The 15448-nt window shown below is 45.6% G+C and overlaps 1 long non-coding RNA gene across 1 annotated transcript in view; it reads left to right on the top strand.

Moving 5' to 3' along the window:
• LOC144614574 (uncharacterized) overlaps positions 1-15155 on the top strand; it is a 53544-nt gene extending 38389 nt beyond the window's left edge. Inside the window, exon 3 of the long non-coding RNA XR_013552408.1 lies at positions 15111-15155. This is a non-coding gene — a long non-coding RNA (uncharacterized LOC144614574). The remainder of the gene's footprint in view (positions 1-15110) is intronic.
• The last annotated feature ends 293 nt before the right edge of the window (positions 15156-15448 follow it).

Genomic DNA, 15448 nt, shown 5'->3' on the forward strand with positions numbered 1-15448 from the left:
AAGTGCTTGAAGCTGGGTGTGTGAAGGAGGAGGTCTGAGAGAGCCAGGCTGTGCGGGCACTGTAGCCCGGCACTCTGCAACGGGCTGGCCCTTGGCTGATGGTGCCCGAAACCGGCAAGTGTTTCACCAACGACGCCTTTCAAGGGAAATGGCGTCTGCTTCACTTCCGTCCTTTCGAACCTCTCTGGGCCACCTTTAACCCTGGGCCATGCAGGAAACTGGTTTCCCAGCCTTAGACCAGACTGGTGGTTTCAAGTTGAGAATATCCAGCACGTCCCGCCCCTTTGTCATCTTGGCATCCATACGCACTTCCTTTCCCTACACTTAAGTCTCAAAGAGGAACAGAACCACGGTCACCCAGCAACTATCCCTCATGTACCCATCTTTAGGTGATGTTCGTTCCTCTTCTCTGAGTCACAATCCACCTTTGGTGCCCTGTAACTGAAGTACTGAGATACAAGGTTCACTGCTTATTGTAGTCAGTTCCTGCTGCTCTAATGGAATATTCATAGATGGGGTGGCTTGAACAACACACGTTTATTTCCCATATTCTAGAGGCTGGAAGGCCAGGATCAAGGCACTGGCAGATCTGGTGCCTGGTGAGGCCCCTCTTCCTGGTTTATAGATGACTGCCTTCATGCTGTGTCCTCAAGTGGTGGAGAGAAAGGGACAGAGAACCAGAGTGGGAGGGGGATAGGAGGGAGAGGAGGAGGGAGAAGGAGAAAAGGGAAGGGAGGGGAGGGGAAGGGGAGAGGGAGGGAGAGGGAGCCCGGGAGAGCTTGGTGTCTCTTCTTCCATAATCCTATTCATGAGGGTGGAGCCTCGCAAAGTCTCCACCTCCAAATACTGTCACACTGGGCATGGAGTTTCAGCATAAGAATTTTGGTGGGACCCACTCTGAAAAGTCTAAAGGTCTGGCTTTCTTTTGGGAATCTGTAGTTCATTTATAGTTCTTTCTAGTCCAGATGCAGTTTACCCACCAGGGATCATTCTTATCGTAAGTAATGTTGCCTAGAAGCATAGTTAACAGACCATCATATCAGGCTTCCCCAGCGAATCAGTTATAATGAACCACCCCCAAACGTGGTGGCTTAGAACAACAACCTTTTATTTGCTCATGATTCTGTGGATTAGCAACTGGGCTGGCCTCCCCTGTGTGGTTCTTCTGTGGGTCACTCAAGTGGTTGTAGTTATCTGGTGTTCCACTGAGGCTGGATGGTCTAAGATGACCTCGTTCTTGCATAGCTGGTAGGTGCTTATTGAATTCTTATAGTTTTCAGTGAATTCCCTTGAAATTTCCAATTATACCATCTACAAATAGTGATAGTATACATCTTCCTTTCTAACTTTTATACTTCAGATTTCTTTCTCTTGACTAATTTCATTGGCTAGTACTGCCAAGACAATGCTATGTGACAGCAGTGATGGTATATTCTTCATGATTCTAGTGGGAATGTTCTCAGTGCATCCGCACTATGTTGATACTTGGGTTGGCTTTGGGTTGAGATTTAAAAAAAAATCACTTTGGAAGTAGATGGATATCCCCTTGTTTCAGTGTTTATTAAGAATGGCATTCAATGAATGTATCTTTTGAGCATTTAGGAAGCAATCATAATTTCTCCTTAGGTTCAATGACATGAAAACAATTCCCATAGTCAGAAATCTATTCACGGAATTCAAATCAATTTCCCATTTGATATTGGCTGTAGGGTATCTTCTAGGGAGCTAAGTCCAGGGTGTCCAGGATCAGGACAATAGGAGAAATAGATGACTTTGAGTTACAGTTTGGAAATAAAACCAATGATGGATTCAGTGTGGCAATGTGGGGTGTGAAGGATAAGGAGGAACTCAGGATGATTCCTGGGTTTGTTCTTGAGAAACGGCTCAGGCTGAGGTCCCCACCTTTCTCACCTTGCCCGACACCTGAGATCTGTGAGTCCGCTGACCACTGTCTCCGCTTTCTGTTCCGCAACCTTAGGGCCTCTTGCTTCACTGTTTCTTCTCTGTCTCTTGGTGGGCTCTTCTCGACCTGCTTTCACCTGGATGCCCAGGTGGAAACCCCCACCTTGGCTCTGTTCTTGGCTGCCTTCTCTCCCTGAACAGACTTGGAAAGTCTCATCTCTAACACAGGGTATCGCCTATGATGTGCCACTTGTGATGCTGATGGCTTCCACACCTGTGCCTGTAGCTCTGTCTTGCTCCTGGTTCCCAGCCGAAGATCCACTTGCCTGTGGGACTTCTCTCTACATGGATCTTCTGCAGGTGTCTCAGAGCCTTCAAGTCTAAAACCACATTCCTTACCTGCTCCGATTCTCGCACTGGTTCTGATGTGCGTTTTTGTCCACACCACCAAGCAATTCTTCGACACCAGCTGAGTGTCCTAAAACTCAACTCCATTCAGACACTGTCTACCTGGACACAGCATCAGATGCCACAGGTTAAGGGCTCAGTCCCACAAGACTGCCTCCTGACTCCTTCAGACGCAATCAAGCGTTCAGGGTGTCACCTGTGCTTCTGACTGGCTGTAGATCAGAGGTGTCACGCCCCCCCTCCTTGGGTTTGATTAACTTACCAGAGTGGCTCACAGAATGCAGAGAAGCATTTTACTTAACGGATTACCAGTTTATTATAAAAGGATAGAACTCAGGAACAGCCAGATGGAGGAGACGCATAGGGCAAGGTATGGGGATGGGTGTGCCGCTCTCCCCAAATCTCCACTTGTTCACCAACCCAGAAGCTTCCTGAACCCCATCCTTTTAGGGTTTTTATGGAGGCTTCATTACATAGGCAAGATTGGTGAAATCATTGACCATTGGGTATTGATTCAACACCCAGCCCCGCCCCTTCCTCTCCTGGAAGGTCAGAGGGTGGGGCTGAAAGGTCCAACCCTCTCACCAGAGTGGTTCCCTTGGCAACCAGCTTCCAGCCTCAGGCGGTTCCCCCAAATTGCCTCATTAGCATGACAAAAGACACCTTTATTTCTCTCAGCACTTAGGAAATTCTAAGAGTTTTAGGAGCTCTGAGGCAGAAAAGGGAAGAAGACCAGTATGTTTTCCTTATTACAAATCACGGTATCCCCAGGCATGATGTGGGGGGCCGGTGTATCCTAGGTTCCCTTCCCTCCTTCCTTTTTCCTGGTCACGAAACAAGTCCTGAAGATTCTACCTTCTGTGATCTGTTCCTTCCAGCTTCTTAGTCCTGGTCATCTGTGTTGGGACGCCCCTGACAGCATCCTCCATGCCCTCTCCACTCCCTTCCTGCATTCCTAACTTCTTTGTTTTCCTCAAGTGTCTTTAAAAAATCTGTTCAGAGGAGCACCTGGGTGGATTAGTGGGTTGAGTATCTGACTCTCGATTTTGGCTAAGGTCATGATCTCACGGTTCGTGGGTTCGAGCCCCACATCGGGCTCTGCTCTGACAGTGTGGAGCCTGCTTGGAATTCTCTCTTCCTGTCTGCCCCTTACCCTCTCTCTCTAACTGAAAATAGACATAAATAAACTTAAAAAAAAGAAGCATATTCCATACATTTATAATATATAGTATTACATAATATATTCATACATATTATATATATATGTGTGTATATATACTTATATATGTGTATATGTACTTATATGTGTATATGTATACATATGTATATATACATGTATACATATATGTGTACATATATATGTGTACATATATGTATACATGCATATATACATGTACATATATATGTATACATACATATACATGTGTATACTTTACATATACATATATACACATATATATGTATATATACACATGTATATATGTATATGTATGTATATGTACATATATATGCGCGTATATATACATATATATACTTTACCAGTCTAGAATGATTCAGTACACATTTTTTTTCCTATTTGTGTATTCATAGAAGATACCTAACGTTTACTGAAGGCTCTGTGGGCCAGGCACTGTGTGGTGTGCTTCCGGAGCCTTTATTTCCTTAATCCTATCACAGTCCCATTTTACAGATGAGGAAGTGGAGTCCAGAGAGGCTGAGCAGCTGGCGATAGGAGAAGTTGGTATTGCCTCTAGGGGCTGAGATGTTTACAGCTCCTCTGGACAAAGAGCAGTGGCTGATGTTTCCCTAGTTGTGCAGGTTATTCAGGGGTACTTTTGACAGTCCTGTTCAGTTTCTGATGGTGATGAGTTTGGAAAAAAAAATGATTCACGGAGGCGGCTGATTGCTCTCCAGTCCTTGCTGCTTATGTTGTACGTGGGGCTGTGAAGGTGAAGCCTGTTGAGCAGGTGGCCAGACAGTAAGTAGGTTACAGACATTTTAAAATAAGGTGTTCAATCCGGTGTGAGACACGACATCCTCACCCCTCCAAGGAACTTCTGATTAAACTCACTTGAGGAATCAGCTCTTGATAGGAAGCCAATAGCCACATCTTTTTCTCTCCATCAGTGAGCTGGAATTAGGAAATGGGACTTAAAATCACTAGTGAACTTTATACGATTTTAATGTCTGAGAATCCAAATTAGCATGTCTCTGTCCAAAGGGTATGAAAAACTAATCTGAGCATAATTATCATATAATGTGGTACCTGGGCAGGGACCTGCTGCCGGCTGCCTGAGATCTGGAGTTATTAACGAGGAGGGGGCGTGGATGCCTCCTGACTCCCATCAGTCGGACCCCACCTGCAGCCACTTAACAGAGCAGCTCAAGGGTGACCCCTGCAAGGTCTGAGAGTTCGAGGCCGTTGAAGGTTGACATCCTTAGAGCAGGGCCACAGAGTGGTTGTGTGCTTGGAGTCCTGGAGGAAAATGCACATTTAAAATTCAGATTTGGGAGGCTGTCAGGGGGAACGTGCTTGTACGGAGGGGCTGTGCACGGTGGGTGGAATGATACCTGCCTCCCTTCCGTTTGATTCTAAGGGGTGGGGCCACTTCTAATAGGGCATCAATAAAGCTTCAGGATAATTGAGTGCCCAATTGAGTGTCTAAATTCAGCTGAAGCAATTCGTTCGGAATTGTGCCGTGTCTGCGATGCATTGATGTCTAAAAAGTCACATTTTTGATTTTTTATTTCGTTTCTTAAATTCCTTCAATATGATTGTGGCTGCCTTGTGCATATTTATGACATTGGGTAGTTTGCTGTGGCCACACCATGCAAGTCAACAAATAAATGCGGTAGAAAAATAATATGGAAAATCTGAAAGGTAAACAATGAGAAATGAGTTTAGACAACAGCCCCAGAAATTCCTTTAAGGAAAATTCACTCAGAGGAGTGACAGTGTATTTGGATTATTGACACTCACTCCTGCCAGGGAACCCTTGGCTTTTTGCTAGAAATGACGTAGATTTTTTTTATGGCTTTTCTCGACACACCTCTTCTTTCACCTCTTGGAGAATGTTACTGCCTTTCTTCAGTATCTGCGCTTTGGGTTCCCATCCCCTCTGGCAAAACATTTATTAAGTGCCCACTGGATGCACTGTTGCACCCTGGTTCTTGCTCCCAAATTTTGCCCCTCACCCTCTCCTATTTCTTCTTTTTCCTCTCCTCACCCAGAGAGGCATACTGGCCCTACACAGCCAGCCAGGCAGACAAGTGAATCGAGCTGGACCCTAGGGGTAGGGGTGAGGTGGGGGAGCTCCTTGGAGCTTTGGTCTCTGTTCCACATTATCCAAGAGCCAGAGTACTGCCAGTGAAGCCCACACTTCAAGCCTTCAGTTCAGAAATTTATGTGCAAATCCCTCAGAAGGGGAGAATCTGCCCTAATTAGGGCTTTATCTTAAGACCCAGATGTATGTATGTGTGTGTGTGTGTGTGTGTGTGTGTGTATGTGTGTGTATATATATTTTGAAAGAGAGAGAGAGCATGCCTGCAAGCAGGGGAGAGGCAGAGAGAGAGAGAGGGAGAGAGAGAATCCCAAGCAGGCTCTGCACTGTCAGTGCAGAGCCTGACGTGGGGCTTGATCCCAAGAATCTGAGCCAAAATCAAGACTTGGACATTCAACCAACTGAGCCACCCAGGTGCCCCTATTATTATTATTATTATTATTTTTAAATTTTGGAGATAGTGCAAGTGAGAGACGGGGGCAGAGGGAGAGAGAAAGAATCTTAAGCAGGGTCCACATTCAGTGCAGAGCCCAACACAGGGCTCAATCCCATGACCCTGGGATCATGACCTGAGCCAAAATGGAAATCAAGATTCGGATGCTTAACGGACTGAACCACCCAGGAGCCCCTCGAGCATTATATTTAAAAAAACTTTTTTCATGTTTATTAATTTATTTTGAGAGAGGGAGAGACAGAACATGAGCAGCTAAGGGGCAGAGAGAGAAGAGAGAGAATCCCAAGCAGGCTCTGCACTGACAGCTGCCTGCTGTTTGGGCTCGAACCCACAAACCGTGAGATCATGACCTGAACAGAAATCAAGAGTAGGACACTTAACTGACTGAGCCATTGAGGTGCCCCCTCCAAGCATTATTATTTTTTTAATGTTTATTTATTTTTGAGAGAGAGAGAGGGAATACAGAGTCCAAAGCAGGCTCCAGGCTCTGAGCTGTCAGCACAGAGCCCGACACGGGGCTTGAACCCAAGAACCGCGAGATCATGACCTGAGCCGAAGTTGGACGCTTAACCGACTGAGCCACCCAAGTGCCCCTATATTTTTTAATAAGAAGTATAAAATGTGAAGATGTGTCTGATGCTCAGTGTACACATGCCTATTCTGTGTCTGTCTTTAACATGGGAGATTTCACACATAACACACAAGTTAAGAAAATAGGATGAGCCCCACATTTCAGTAACTATTAGCTTTCAGCCGGTTTGGTTTCATCTGTACCCTCTTCTCCCTGGATGATTTGGGAGCAATCTCAGACATATGTAATTTCATCTGTAAGTATTTCAATATGTAATTCTAAAAAAGAAGGACTTGTAAACAAAAATTCACAGAACCATCATTCCATTAATCCCCTTCTGCCATTTCTTAAGATCAAATATCTAATTAGCACATGCTCAGATGATTCAAGTGCTTTTTTTAGTTCATCTGTCGTAACTGGTTTCCAGATAAGGTCCATGCGTTGGAGCTCACATTTGAGTACTTCCGATCGGAACAGTGCTAACCACGGTTCCGAGTGTTTTAATGAGTATCAGATTTAATCCTTTGTCCTGTGAAGTGTGTGATTATTATTATCCACATGGTACAGAGCTGTGTTGCTCATCCAGGCAGGATCTGAGCCCCTGGACGTGCATTCTGAAGGCAACCTTTTACTCAAGGCGACAGCTCCTGCTGAGGACCCCTCACCTACAGCCCGATTCTCACAGGGTTCCAGAAAGACCACTCCCTCCCCTGCCCTCTTCGGGCCCCGGAATAACAGCATAACAGCTTGCTAGTGTTGCTGGTTCCCCATACTATCACCACCACCACCCCATCCCCCCCCCCCCTCCCTGCTTGCTCCACACAACCCAGCTCACACCTCTGTAAAGAGTTCATTAAACTGCTTTCCTTAAACTCTGAGCACAGAGCAGGGATTGTGACCAATGCTGTCACGTCTGGGGAGGGCCAGGGCTTGGATTCAGTTTGTTTCTGGCAGGCTCTGCCTGCCTGTTACCCAGAAATAGATTAAAGACATAAGAAGACAATAGTTGAGAAGCCATAGAAGATGAGGATCGAGAAAGTTTAGGATGGTGTATTTTTTTTTTTAAGTTTAGTTATTTAGGGGAGCCTGAGTGGCTCAGTCTGTTGTGTCCGACTTTGGCTCAGGTCATGATCTCACAGTTCATGAGTTCGAGCCCTGCATCGGGCTCTGTGCTGACAGTGCAGAAATAAAAATTAAAAAAATTAAAATAAAATAAAGTTTATTTATTGGGGGGGGGGAGAGAGTGCATGGGCAGGGGAGGGGCGGAGAAAGGGAGGGAGGGAGAGAGAGAGAGAGAGAGAGACACTCTCAAGCAAGCTCTGCACTAACAGTGCAGAACCCAATGTGGGGCTTGAACTCATGAACTGTGAGATCATGACCTGAGTCAAAATCCAGAGTCGGACACTTAGCTGACTGAGCCACCCAGGTGCCCCTAGTTGGGTGTATTTTAATTTAGTATTGAATATCCCTTTGTTTTAAAAAAGAAAAAAAGTTGTTCTAACATTGTTATAATTATCACACTATTCATTGTGCCATTTTATCTATTACCACTTCATATCAGTGTAGTAAAATAGTTGATCTAAGCAACTATCTTTTTCAAACGGTGTCATATAACTTTAAGTTCTTGTTGTACCACTGTTGAAGTGTTTTGAAAACAGCGAGGCTCTCTGTGGTTCCCCCCGGGGGCTGCCAGCTTCAGCCTCCCCATTGGGTTTTTAATTGTCATCACAGAGGAGAATGCTTATTCTCCAGAGTTTAGACAGCTGGTCCATGGGGAGGACATTGTCTTTGAAAGAGTTACCATGACAACCTCCCTCTTCAAGGTAAGCATTTGAGCTTTATCAAAACGAAGGACTTGGCTTTGTGTTAAATCGGTCCCCATGGCAGTGTTCGTCACAGCATGCATGCTTTATCAGCCGCCTTTGCTCCTGGGGTATATTTTTCCCAAGATCTGGGGGCTCAACTCATGACTGGGTGGCCACCTCCTTGCATGTTTGACTCAGGCCAGAAGCCTGGTGTCTTCCATGAAACAAGAGCTGTCTTCCCTAAATAAAGCTTTCTGTCTGTTGGCTGGGTATGGCTCATTATGTCGTTACCACTTCCCCTTGGACTATATGCTCTTAGAGTGGAAAGAAAATATAATGCACTGGGACAAACAGTTGTTTTTTCCTCTCTTCCTTCTCCTCTCCCCCTTTCTCTGGGAATAGTATTTCACTTCTCTTGGTGGACTGGTCCATTGGTTATTAGCAATTTTCTTGGGACAGCTGGTTCCCCATTGGGGAGAAGTCATTTCTCTGCTTTCACGTTATTCACAAAAGTCTGTCTGGGTTAAAAATCCAAACATAAAAGAACTAGGGGCACCTGGGTGGCTCAATCGGTTAAGCATCTGACTGTTGGTTTGGGCTCAGGTCATGATCTCATGGTTTGTGGGTTTGAGCCCTGCATCCGTGCTGTGCTGACAGCACGGAGCCTGCCTGGGATTCTCTCTCCCTCTCTGTCCCCCACCCCCCAAATAAATAAACACTTAAACATAAAAGAACTAAAGTAGCCAAAGAAGATCTAGAAGGATGTTTTCATAATCTGAGAGTTGGAAAGAAATCTAGAAGCAACAGAAGAAAAAAAGAGGAGAATCCCATATTTTAAAACTTGTGTACACAACCACGTTATACAGTTAATAAATAACAAAACTGAAAACATGCTTGTGATACTTGGCAACGTAGTAGTATCCATAATGTCTGAAGGGCTTCTTTTTTTTTTATTAAAAAATTTTAAAAATATTTATTTATTTTTGAGACAAAGAGTGTGAGCGGGGGAAGGGCAGAGAGAGGGAGACACAGAATCCGAAGCAGGCTCCAGGCTCTGAGCTGTTGGCACAGAGCCCGATGTGGGGCTCGAACTCGTGAACTGTGAGATCGTGACCTCAGCTGAAGCCGGACGCTTGACCAACTGAGCCACCCAGGCACCCCTGAAGGGCTTCTGAATATAGATAAGACAAATAAGTGGTAAAAGGTACTTACATTTATGAATCAAATATGAATAAACTAGCAAAAATATGATTGTCACCTCTTGGGCCAGCTTAAATGTCAAAATCTAGAGAATTTCCCATCTTTGGGGATGGTAAATGTGGCAGGTTGTATCCATTTAAAATGCCCCTGACTGTCAACTCCCAAATTCCCTTCCTAATAATACAGGAATCTTCTTACAGATTGGAGTGTGTGAGGATGTGTGAGTGAGTGTGTGCGTGCAAGTGTGAATCTAACATCATTGGTAAATTTGCTCACGAGTCTCTCTCCTCTACTAGAAGCAGGGACCCTGTTGGTGGCGTTCAGCCCTTTGTCCCCAGCACTAGGTTTGGTGCCTGGCAAATGGTAGGTGCTCAGATATTTGAGTGAATGACACTCAGACAGATGCAACTAAAAATAACTGGGATTGTGTTATTAATATGTGATATGGATTTGGATCAATGTCCGAATGATACAGAAGGTATGATTCATGATGACGATCATACCCCTCCCACAGATGTAGCAAAGTACTGAAGTTGAAATACATAAAAGCAAAAGTGCAAGAAATTCAAGAATAAATTGTCATAAGGAAAATCAGAGTGAGACTCTGGAACACACTGTTCTCAGTCTTTGACAGGTCAAACAGGGAAGACAGAAGAGTCAGACGGGCACCCAAGTGGCTCATTCGGTTGAGCATCTGACTTGATGTTGGCTCAGGTCATGATCCCAGGATCCTGTGATCCCATGCTAAGCGTGGAGTCTGCTTGAGATTCTCTCTTTCTCTGTCTCTGTCCCTCTCCCCCGCTCACACACTCTCTCTCTCTCTCTCAAAACAAAACAAAACAAAAACAAAAAACAAAAAACCAGAGTCCGAGGCTTCATAATAGTCTGACTTACAGAGCCACAGACTTTGTGCCCTGTGCATAATCACCTTCTTGTCTCAGAACCCATGAAACTCCCCAGTTCCACACAGCGGGAGCAGGACAGGGCACATGTTCTCACAATGATGTAATAAAACTAGCAATCAATTACAAAAAGTTTATTAAAAAAATTCAAGACCTGGAAGTTAAACAAACAAGGGTTAACCTCTGCCAACAAGCAGTTAGGGGCTCCTGTAGAGAAGTTAGGAACATGGAAAGCACGGAGCCCCCAGACCTAGGAGAAGTGCGGCCAACACTTAGCTCTGAGTAAGAGAATGAAAGGTCTCCATTATCAGGCAAGAAAGGGTGAAAATCAATGAACGATTCAACAAAAGCCTAGGAAAGCACTAAAGCCAAGAAGAATACAAAGGTAACTACTGGAGACAAAGCGAGAGAAGGAGAGATTAAAGAACTAGAGTAGAATTTTTTTTTAAAGATTTTCTTTATTTTTTCTTTACTTTTTAATTTTAAAGTTTTTTTTTTTATTTACTTTGAGAGAGACAGAGACAGCATGAGTGGGGAAGGGCAGAGAGAGGGAGAGAGGGAAGCCCAAGCAGGCTCTGCCCGACATGGGGCTCAAACACATGAACCGTGAGATCATGACCTGCATTGAAATCAAGAGTCGGACACTTAGAACTGACTGAGCCACCCAGGCGCCCCTAAGATTTTATTTTTTTAAAGCAGTCTCCACACCCAACATGGAGCTTGAACCTACAACCCCGAAATCAAGAGTCACATGCTTCAGTGATGGAGCCAGCCAGGTGCCCAAGAGTAGAATTTTTAATACAGGGAATGGTTCTCTGGAAAAGATAAAAAGGACTCAAATTTTGGCAATGCTAATCAAGAAAAAGAAAGAGAAAGCACTGTCATTGGTGAAGGGGCATGAACCACAGCAATAAAGGGGAATGAATGGCATTTCAACACAGTCTTGGTCCCTGTCCCATTCTGTACTCGGGCCTGGCTCTGGGGCATGGGCAGAGAGAGAGAGAGCTCTGGGGTGCCTCTGCTGCTCTGGGGGGAGGTCCACTCCCGTATGTCGTAATGCACAGGCAGGGACAGCAGTGTCCTCATCTTCCAGTCGTCACAGGCCACAGGCTGGAGTAGAACTGGAGAGGACACAGCCTCCCTCCTGGAAGTGAATTTAAGATTCTGTGGCTCAGGTCAGTCTGGGCTCTTCCTGGAAATCGAGAATATGCAAACCGGAGAGCCGTGGATGGCCATTTTCCATAAGGGTGTGGAGGGAGCCATTCTTCCCAGGGGAGACGGCAGCAGGTGTGGGGACCACAGGGAGAGACAGACAGACATGATGTCCCAGAGCGACCCAGACAGAGGCTGCTTCTGGAGGCAGAGTGGTTCCTCCCATCCTTGGGTTGTCTGATACCCATTTTCACCATATGTTAACATATCATTTATGGAAGATCAAATAATAGAATAACAGTAAAAAGAACAGTGTCAAAGATTTTCTTTAACACCTTAGTTAGTGTAGGGACCAGAAAGATGCTAAAAGTGACTCAAAGTGCATTTGAGGAACCAGGTACTTTAGGCATTTTCTTTCTTTCTTTTTCTTTCTTTCTCTCTCTCTCTTTTCTTTTCTTTCTTTTAAGGTAGGCTCCATGCCCAGCGTGGAGCCCAACATAGGGCTTGAACTCACAACCCTGAAATCGAGACCTGGGCTGATCAAGAGTCGGGCCGACTCTTAACTGATTGAGCCACCCAGGCTCCCCTGGGCGATTTTAATAACGGAATTAGGGTAGGACTGCTGGTTTAGATAGTTATCTGGTTAATTTCTTACTGGGCCATAGCCATATCCCCTGGGATGATTTTTCCACTGGTCAGCAATTATTTGCGTATCTAACTGAGAAAAGTCTCTGAGTTCACATCTGCCCGAGCAGAGCTGTAAAATAGTCAAGTTCAACAGAAAGGCAATAGAAGGACATCTAGCAAATCTCTTTTATCTATTTTCAAGTTTTGAGTAGCTTTCATAGTGCTTAAAAATAAATCCCCCCTTTAATCTTACCTGAGAGGACTTTGGGTGCTCAGAGCCTACAGGACTGGTGGGACGGAAGGGGAGCCAGCAGCCAAGGCAGCCAGGCACCAAAGACTTTCTGAAGGGAGAGGGATTCTCAGCTGACCCAGCACCAGCCCCAAGAGAACATTCAGACAAATATCAGTGGTTTTTAGGTCATTATAAATTAACCCATCAAAGTATCAAGCAACTGGTGTATTTGAGAATGCGCCTCGTGTTTACAGCCAGGTTGGAAGTGCAGTCGGTCCTTGAACAACACGGGGGCAGGGCTCTGACCCTCATGCGGTTGCAAATCCACGTAGGACTTGTGGCTCCCCCGCACGTAACTGCTAATCGCCTACTGTTGACTGGAAGCCTCACCGATGAGGCATAAACAGTCCACGTACACATATTGCGTATGTTACATACTGTATTATGACAATAAGGTGAGCTGAAGAAAATGTTGTTAAGAAGATCATAAAGAACAGAAAGGAAATGCATTTACAGGACTGTACCGTATTTATTTAAAAAAATCCGGGGGCGCCTGGGTGGTTCAGTCGGTTAAGTGGCCGACTTCAGCTCAGGTCGTGATCTCGCAGTTCGTGGGTTCCAGCCCCGCGTCGGGCTCTGTGCCGACAGCTCAGAGCCCGGAGCCTGCTTCGGATTCTGTGTCTCCCTCTCTCCCTGTCCCTCCCCCGCTTGTCCTCTGTCTTTCGCTGTCTCTCAAAACTGAAGGAAAAAAAAGAAAGAAAGAAAAGAAAAAAATCCTAGTAGGACGGACCCATGCTGTTCAAATCTGCATTAAGGGTCAACTGTGTACCCGTGTGGAAGTTCTCTAAGACGGCTCTGCAGGACTTCACCAGGGTAAACAAACACCCAGGGTAAAAAAAAAAATGGCAGGGATGTCGGGGAAATGGACCAGACCAACACGGTCAGACGAGTCCACCTGGACTCCACGGATGATACTTTCTGTGGCCAGTTTGCTACAGGCTCTGTCTCCATCCCCTGGCAGAACGAGATGATCGAACCGGGTTGCTGTAAGGACATCAGCGAAAGTGACACTGAAGAGTATGTGGCCTTAGAGCTAGAAGAGAAACTGTGTCACCCAGTTCCCAAACCAAAGAGAGGCTTCTTCTACAGAGTCCTCAGTAGAGGGGCCCCAGGAGCGTGCGCTCGGTGTATGACCCCATCTGCGAACAGCAATAAACATGTGACACCTCATAAACATAAAAAAAGAGAAAAAAAGTGTGTTGCTTTGTCCTAGAAATCTTTATAATCATAGAGGTTATTGTAACTTAGGGAGAGAATGAGATACTTTATGAGAACTAGCAGCAATAATTACTAGGGCAAAAATAAAAAGAGAAAGAGGCACATTTGTGCTTTCAGAGATTATTCTTTTTAAAATTTTATTTACTTATTTTAAATTTGTCTTAATGTTTATTTTTGAGACAGAGAGGCAGAGCGTGAGCAGGGGAGGGGCAGAGAGAGAGGGAGACAGAATCTGAAGCAGGCTCCAGGCTCTGAGCCGTCATCACAGCACCAACCATGAGATCGAGAGCTGAGCCGAAGCGGGGCGCTCAACCACTGAGCCACCCAGGCGCCCCTATTCTTTTTTTTTTTTTTTTAAGTTTATTTATTTATTTTGAGAGACAGAGTGAGCGGGGTTGGGGCAGAGAGGGGGACAGAGGATCCGAAGTGGGCTCTATGCTGACAGAAGAGAGCCCGCTATGGGGCTCAGACTCAGGAATCATGCGATCATGACCTGAGCCGAAGTCAGATGTTTAACGGACTGAGCCACCCATGCGCCCCCATAAATTATTCTTGATAGTCACACCCAGTGTGGTGGTTTCTCCTACCACAGAGACTCTCTCCTGGAAACCGGGCATTATGGGATGGTGTCAGTTACCAGGGCGGCTTCACAAACCAGCCCCCAACTCTATGACTTACTATTTCTCATAGTTCCAGGGGTCGGCTGCGTTCAGAGGGGGGATTCTTCTCCAGGTGTCACCGGGGCTTTCCCACGTGCTATAGTTCTCTGGCAGCTGGAGGGTCCCAGATGGCCTCCTCAGCGGCTGGGGCCTCGGTGTTGGCTGTCAGCGGGGGTCTCGCTCCACTGGGTCCCGCGTCGCTTGGGAGTCTCTTGCAGACTTGCTCACGTGGCAGCAGGAGCGTCCCAAGAATTGAAGAGGAAGCTGCAAGGCATCTCCCCCACCGCCCCCTCCCCCTACAGCTGCTGCATTCCATCAGCCAAGCTTGCAAAACCAGCCTACGTCTCAGTGGTGGAAAAATAGACCCCACCGCTTGATGGGAGGAGCCACGAAGTCACATGGAGAGGGGGCGTGGCCCCAGGGAGGAAGACCCGGTTCTCGGGGTTGGGCGGGGGTCTCATCCTCGCCAGTTGGTGGTTATGGGGTTGACCATGAACCAGGCATTAGGCACTTAGGCTACTGCTTAATTCAGTCAGGGCCACATATATGGGAGGATTTTAATAAACCTTTACTGTACTGAACCAGACTGAATGAATTTAGACCCAAACCGAGTGTTTCTTCTTGTTTTCTAACCTCCAGAACCTTACCTTGCACCCTCGATGGACCACAAGCCCTGGAAAAGGTATTTAAAGGACTGGGTAAAACCCTTTCCAGAATTTTTCATTCTACTTAATTTTAACAAATAGTATATATCTCAGCTAATGAATATTTCAGTCTTTCACATATGAACCAAAAATGTAATTATGGATTTGATTTTACCCACGTTTGCTGCCTGCAGTAGTCAGTGATCACAAATCGCATTAAATGAAAGGTGAACTCCATTATAGTATCTGCAAAATGGAGCCTAATAAGTTTTGTAATTATGGGGCAAATCTATGCAAATTGCAATTTTTATTAGGCAATTTTCCATCTTCATC

This window comes from Panthera onca, chromosome E2 (assembly GCF_046562875.1).
Source record: "Panthera onca isolate mPanOnc1 chromosome E2, mPanOnc1 haplotype 2, whole genome shotgun sequence".
Taxonomy (NCBI): Eukaryota; Metazoa; Chordata; class Mammalia; order Carnivora; family Felidae; genus Panthera; species Panthera onca.